The sequence below is a fragment of the Gorilla gorilla genome, chromosome 1 (genome assembly GCF_029281585.2).
Source record: "Gorilla gorilla gorilla isolate KB3781 chromosome 1, NHGRI_mGorGor1-v2.1_pri, whole genome shotgun sequence".
NCBI lineage: Eukaryota > Metazoa > Chordata > Mammalia > Primates > Hominidae > Gorilla > Gorilla gorilla.
The window spans coordinates 115,122,125-115,129,752 of record NC_073224.2 but is presented as its reverse complement, the minus strand read 5'-3'; the positions used below and the strand labels follow the sequence as shown (position 1 = coordinate 115,129,752).

At 45.0% G+C, this 7,628-nt stretch overlaps 1 non-coding gene across 1 annotated transcript; it reads left to right on the top strand.

Moving 5' to 3' along the window:
- The first annotated feature begins 2,212 nt into the window (after positions 1–2,212).
- TRNAQ-CUG (transfer RNA glutamine (anticodon CUG)) lies at positions 2,213–2,284 on the top strand. The gene has a single exon. It is a non-coding gene; the product is annotated as a tRNA-Gln (tRNA).
- Positions 2,285–7,628: the final 5,344 nt, after the last annotated feature.

Genomic DNA, 7,628 nt, shown 5'->3' with positions numbered 1-7,628 from the left:
TGGTGTTGTGAAATGTTCCAGCAAAGCCCATTTAGGAGAGCCTATATGGACAAGGATTCTTGCTGCACTTTGTGTGGGTAATCAGGCCAAGTATATGGGACTGAAGCTTCTTTTGCAGGTAGGTTGGTCCTGCTGTGTTTTGTCTTTAGTGGAAATGGGGAACTGGAGAGAGGAAGATTGTGTTTCAGGAGAAACTACAGTATTAGATGAATGTTTGATTCCTGGGTGGCCATGCAGTCACCCATGGTGTGGAGCTGCTCAGGATGCCCCTTCTCCTCATGACAAAGCCAGACAGATGCATGACCAGATTCCCCATGATTGAGGAACTGACAAATAGAAAGTGGGGACTGAAATCAACCCAATAGTCCCACATACAGTGTTTTTGGATAGACTTAAAAATGGACCCTTCTGGTCTTAAAGCTTGAAACTTACATTTGTTTTATCTGAGTTCCTTCCTCAGGAAAGGACCCTCAGCCTCTCAAAAAGCATCATAGACCTGAAACTCAGCAGATCACAGCATCCAGACAATGACTTGCCAGTCCCTTCACTCATCATGAGTGCTTCCTCACCCTTCCCTAGTTCCTCTTTTCCCACACACAGTTACGTTTCTTCCCTGCTGTATAAACCCCTCATTTTAGTTGATCAGGGAGATTGATTTGAGACTGATCTCCCATCTCCTCAGCTGCAGCACCCAATTAAAGCCTTCTTCCTCGGCAATACTCAATGTCTCAATGATTGGCTTTCTGTGAGCTGAGCAGCAGGGCCTAGACGGAACTCCTGGGCTTTCAGTAACGATACATGTACACTTTTAAACACCGCAATTAATGGGTCATGAGATATGGAGAAATTGGAATGGCATCAACTTGGCCAATTCTGAGAAAACACACTGTGCTTAAATGTCAGGGCCCTGCCTCCTGACCTCGACAGTATATGGTTGATTTTGAGTCATAGCAGGTGAGTATGGCCTGGTTTCAGTGTTTTATAGAAATATAAAATATGGCTGATCGCATTTATTTTAAATCCAACAAATCTCCATTTCTGGTGAGAAAATTTTTTTAAAACCAACCAAACAAACAAACATAGAAGAATATGAATAAAAAAATAAGGGATTCCCTGCTTCCCAATCTCACTTGATTGCTGTCTTCTGTTATATACTACAGGGAGGAAGGGGGCAAGGTGCCCAGGAAGTCCCACGTCCTGTTTTGATAATCATCTGGCCTCCTTGGGCAAACAGAAAACAGGGAAAGCATAAAGAAAATAACAGAAATTTTGCAGAAATTTCATCTCCGGTCTGGGCGCAGTGGCTCACACCTGTAATCCCAGCACTTTGGGAGCCCAAGGTGGGCAAATCACTGAAAGTCAAGAGTTCAAGACCAGCCTGGCCAACCTAGCAAAACCTCATCTCCACTAAATATACAAAATTTAACCAGGCACGGTGGCCCACGCTTGTAATCCCAGCTACTGTGGATTACAATCACTTGAACCCAGCAGACAGAGGTTGCAGTGAGGGGAGATCGCCCACTGCCACTGCACTGCACTCCAGCCTGAGCAACAGAACGAGACTCTGTCTCAATGAAAAGAAAGAGAAAGAAAGAAAGAAAGAAAGAAAGAAAGAAAGAAAGAAAGAAAGAAAGGAAAGAAAGAAAGAAAGTGAGGGAGGAAGGGAGGGAGGAAGGGAGGGAGAGAGAGGAAGGAAGGAAGGAAAGAAGGAAGGAGGGAAGAAGGGAAGGAGGGAGGGAGGGAGGAAGAAAAAGAAAGAAAGGGAAAGAAAGAAAGAAAAGAAAGAGAAAGAAAAAAGAAGGAAAGAAAGACAAGAAAGAAAGAAAGAAAGAAAAGAAAGAAAGAAAGAAAAAGAAAGAAAAGAAAGAAAGAAAGAAAAAGAAAGAAAGAAGAGAGACAAAGAAAGAAAGAGAGAAAGAAAGGAAGAAAGAAATTTCACTGTGGCACAGGAAACTCTATGACCTAGGCTTCAAGGGCTCTTCTCTGGCCCTAAACTCACAGTGGATTTTGCCTCATTTTCCGAGGTGCAAATGAAATGATAGAAGTCGATCAAAGGAGAGGGCAGAGAGAAAGCAAGAAGGATGGCTCCTTCCTGCAGGTCTACCTTCCTCGAGTGTTGCTTGTGGGATAATAGAAATGCCTTGACATGGTTGAGTGGGAACTATTGCTACTTATTGGGAATTCAGACGTCTCCAGCAAGCTTGCATGGTGAGGTTCCATGGTGTAATGGTGAGCACTCTGGACTCTGAATCCAGCGATCCGAGTTCGAGTCTCGGTGGAACCTTTCTGTTTAATTAGGACGGCAATGTTGTGTTTTACTCCCTAAATGGAATGGGGATTCCGCTGACGTTCAGAAACTCTGCGCTGTGGGCCTCCGTGTCCCTTCTGCTCCCGCTGTCTGAGCCTCGCGATGTACCCCGCGCTCCTCGTCCCCTCTTCGTCTCCCTCTTCGGTGTTCGGGGTCCCAGAAACCGGGTTCTCGCAGTGGCCCAGAGCACAGGGAAATTGCCGAGTCATCCAGTCGGGATCAGCGAGCCTGCAGGGTCCCCTTCCTGGGCGAGCCTCCTGGCACCCAGCAATCGGAGGCCCGGACACCCCCGCCAGGGACCCAGCGACCCAGGAAGTCCCCACCCCCTCTCAGAGCGACCCTGGGCCTCGGGGTGACAGGTCTCCTCCACTAAAAAGGCTGCTGCCCCTCTATCCTAGACCCCGAGATTCCTTTCACTCGGGAATCTCCTAATGGCACCCATTGTCTTTTTGGTAAGTAAACGGTGGAGTGAGAAATTCTGATGGGGTTAGCTCAGTCATTGGAGAGTGTGTCTCAGTTTAGGATCGATGGTTCCAGACCTAACTTGGCAGTAGCACTGCTTTATTCAGATGGCCCATCCGATTCCGAATGTTAATTTGCTCTGTTCTTCATATTCAGATTTTTATGCCGAATTTCTAGCTCCTGCATCTCTATTGCGGGCCCTAAAAGTCGCTGTTTCACTAAGCTTTGGAACCCGACTCCGGGAAATCTCATTCTTTCGTCCCAAGATCTCAGCCAGAAAGAGAGAGCCGCGCGGCGGCGTCTTCAAGCGCGCGGGCTGGGAGCGCGGGTTCTGATCCTGGGTCGCCCCGGCCGAGCTCCCTCAGGGCCATGGGGAAGAGGAACCTGAGCAGCTCTGAGGGGCGAGTCTCTGAAGATGGGGCTCCCCCTTCTCCCGTCAGGACCCTGCCCCAAGGAGAAGACGCCTTAGTTAAAAATGTTTTCTCCTGCTCTTCAGAGCACTTGGGATGAGGTTCCTGATGGGTCTTGGGAGCGAACTAAGATGTCACTCCAGGCGCTCAGGACCATCGCTCTCATTTTCATATTTTGGGGCTGAGAGCGGTTACGAAGGACTGAAAAATACCGCAGTCTTTGAGGGGCTCAGTTTGGAGGACGAGCCGGGGTTGAGGGGGTGAGAGGACGCCTTCTTGGCTCCTTGGAGTGGACTGGCAGGTAAGGAAACACAAACTCCGTTTCCCCTTGCAGGCAGAACTGCAGGACCTGGGATGGAAAATTGGACAGTCAAAGAGTAACAATATTTATGTAGAGGTGGGTTGCGTGCATTAAAAATTGTTATCCCTACAGATAAGTGTAGGAAGGGACCAGGGCACTGCTGTTCACTACCAGCTTTGCAGCATATGTAACTTTGATAACAGTGTATAGTGCATAAAAATTCATTCCTGTTTACAAATAATTGATCACAACCAGTTACAGGTTTCTTTGTTCCTTCTCCACTTCCACTGCTTCACTTGACTAGCCCTATAGGAAAAAAAATCATTCTTAAATATGATATTGTTTCAGTTGATCGTCAGCCCACCCGTTCCCCACCCCCTGAAAGTAGCTGGGACAACAGGTGTGCACCATGTGCTGGGCTAATTTTTGTATTTTTAGTAGAGATGGGGTTTCGCCATATTGGCCAGGCAGCTCTCGAACTCCAGAACTCAAGTGATCCGCCTGCCTGGGCCTCCCTACACCTCCCTGCTGGGATTACAGGCATGAGCCACCCCACTTGGCCATCATTTGTATTTTGAATTTAAATACTTTGTAGTCATCACTCTTCAAAGATTCTGGGTTTTGCTGCATGTGCATGATGGGATTCAGGACATGCTACTCCAAAGTATAACATCTTGGGGTATTGAATATTTTATGCTAAAGGAATATGAGTAAACCACAGAAGCAGGAAGGTCACTGTCACCCTCCCCCTGCCCTTCTTCCCTGAAGTCAAGTATAAGACTCTTATGTGAGAGGTGCCCTCTCTGTACCCAGAGGAAAGGTGCATCCTTGATTCTGAAGACACAGGGACACAGAGAAGAACCTGAACACAGAGGCCTGGCTACCTTTCCCCCACTTTGTTACTGTTAGATCATACTTTTATTGACTTATCATACTTCTCCATGACTATTCATTCTTGAATAAACCTACTGTTAAAAAAACAAAAACAAAAACTGAGGTTTAGCTGTTTCCATGGGCCTTCATTTCCTTTGGAAGGCGTTCCTGTCATGTAAAATTTACATTAAATAAATCTGTATGCTCTTCCCTTGTTAGTCTGTCTTTTGCTGTGAGGGTCTCAGCAGTGAACCTAGGCTGGGTGAGAAAAAGTCATATTTCCTCCCCTACATGTAGAAATGTCTTCCACTGTAAAACTATATGATTTTTTTTTGACAGGGTCTCACTCTGTTGTCCAGGCTGGAGTGCAATGGCACGATCTCAGCTCACTGCAACCTCCGCCTCCCGGGTTCAAGCCATTTTCCTGCCTCAGCCTCCCAAGTAGCTGGGATTACAGGTGCCTGCCACCACGTCTGGCTACTTTTTGTATTTTTAGTAGAGATGGGTTTTCACCTTGTTGGCCAGGCTGGTCTCGAACTCCTGACCTCAGGTGATCCGCCCACCTCAGCCTCCCAAAGTGCTGGGATTACAGGCATGAGCCACTGCACCTGGGCAAAACTATAAGAATTTTACTGGGGCAGATTTGAAGCAAGAAATTGAATCATTATTCCCCTTTGGATGAGCTGAACACATGAGCTAATAAACTCCCAGTTCCTCCCAGATAGAAATACTTCTCTAGTTCATTCCCCCAAGCTCCTTGAGGGTCAAACCTGCTGGAGATTGAGGGGCCTTCCTGGGATCTCCCAGCCCAGGAGGTTACTGCTGGTGAGAAGATTGCTGCAGTCTCCCTGGGAGGGTGCACGGCCACTGGAAAGTATCACTGCTGTAACTTCAATACAACTGGTTTTCATCACACCTGCTCTTTGTGCAGTGTTGCAGGCAAAATACAAGAGCTAACATGCACATGAGTAACACATGCACATCATCAGCTGTGTCTGCAACACAAAGTGCCACGTGTCATGCACAGTTGATGATGTGCATGTGTTTACTCATTTAGTCCTTACCTCAGGCCGAGGTCACACTATCACCTTCATCTTCCATGTGAGATGCACAAAGACGTTAAGTGACCTGTCCAGGGTCACTCAGCCAGCAAAGGAGGATTTGAAAGCAGGAATTTGAAATGAAGGCAGCCTGTCTCCAGAAGACATTCTCAGAACCACTGCATTTATACTGCTCCTAACAAAACCACCCTTGCAAAAATTATGAGAGTGAGAAAAACCTGACATAGGAAAACTATGACTGTGAAAGAAATCTGACCTAACTGACTGCATCTTACTTCTAACCTCTGAGCTGCCTTTGTCCATTCCTGGGCATAGGCCAGGCTAACTATGAGAGAAGTTTAGTTCCAAGTCTAAGTCTGAAACAAAGATGTCTTCCTGAGACAAACTCCTTCCTATCTTGGGGATCAGATCTCCTTAGCAAAGCTAACAAATTAGGTGTGAGATTGGAAATTATGGCTCAGGAGCCATGCAGCCAGAAGCCACATGATTCCTAAGCTCCCCAACTGTGCCTGTATATAAGATTATTGGTGTCAAACCTAAGATTGGTGTTCAAGGTATTTTTCAGACCCTGCCTTATGATGGACTAGCTGGCACACCCAGACCGGTAAACTGGCTCATCTGGTCCTGTGGCCCTCACCCAGGGACTGACTCAGTGCAGTAAACAAGCTCTGACACTGTGATTTCATCCCCAACCCAACCAATCAGCTTTGCACATTCCCTAGCCCCCTGCCTGCCAAACTATCCAAAAAAAAAAAAAGAAAAGAAAAAGAAAAAAGAAAAAAAAAACCCTAGTCTTTGAATTTTGGGGGAGGCAGATTTGAGTAATAATAAACCCCTGTCCTGGTCCCTCAGCTGCCTCTGCATTTATTAAATTCTTTCTCTATTGTAGAAAGCCTGCTGTTGTCAGCTCCATTGGCTTACCTGGGCAATGGGCAAGATAAACCTACCAGGCAGTTACATTAATTAAAGAGAAACACAAATGGTAAGCATGTTTGAAAAGAAATATAAGTCTGTGTATTTCCTTGGAACAAACACAAAAGGAGGAGGAATGATAAGACAGGCAATACACTGTCCTAAATATTTTCATGATTCTCCTGCCTCCTTCGTATCCTTCTTATCCCAACAACTTCTCCCGAAACCTTCAACTTAAACATGGTCCTGCCAGAACGGGGTTTGTCCTTCCCTTTACATTTTCCTCTCACCTACCCTACACCCCTTCCATATCTAATCTGTTCTTTAACTTCCAGGTCATTGAGAATTTTCCGTTTAAAAATATAAAAAATTCATAAAGCGGAAGATAACCAGTCATCCATATTCACACCTCCTGGAATTAACTACTGTTAACATACCTACATATTTTTCTTCCAAATCATTGTTAAACTATACATGCTAAGCATAGACCATACTAACAGTAGAGAAGATGTAAACATATGTAAAATTTTTGAAAACCTTACGTTCAAAAATAACTTCTCATAACATTTGGGCAACCCTGGAGTCACAGTCTTGTGGTACATCTACAGGGAGAAGAATGTATATTTTAGCTAGACTGTCCCTAAAAGAAAAAGGAAGAAAAAATAATAAAGAAGGATATATATACCTGAAAAAATAATAAAATAATAAAGACGCATATATGTATGCTTTTATAAAATTTAGCTTAGACTCTATTTTTATTTTACAAACATTCCATTTAATAGTGCATGAACTTAACTGCAGACAAAGAGACAGAAACAGAAACGAAGGAATTCCTCAACTCCCGATTACAGTTAGAGAGATATTTTTCTAACGGAATCTTCTAAGGATAAACATACACTAAATTAAGTAGAAGACATTAAGATTTGGAGTGGTTTTCTTATTCCTTTTTACAATCAGGCTGATTAAGGTGTGAGCTGACTTTGGTACAATGCATCCATTTCAAGTTTGATGACGTGTCTATTACTCTAAAAGGTCCTCTTGTGCCCTTTGCAGTCAGTTCCGCCCTCCCCCTGAGGCCAGCAGTCAATGATGTAGTTTCTGTCACTATACAGGTTAGTTTTAACTGTTGTAGAAATTCACCTTGATGGCGCCACACAGGGTGCACTCTTTTCATCACTCGGCATAATGTTTTTGAGATGATCCACGCTATTTCATGTTTCCGTAATGTGTCCTATTTTATTGCTGGGTAGTTCGGGTAGTTGGGGTAGATCGCAGCACATTCTGGCGACAGGTGAGACTGC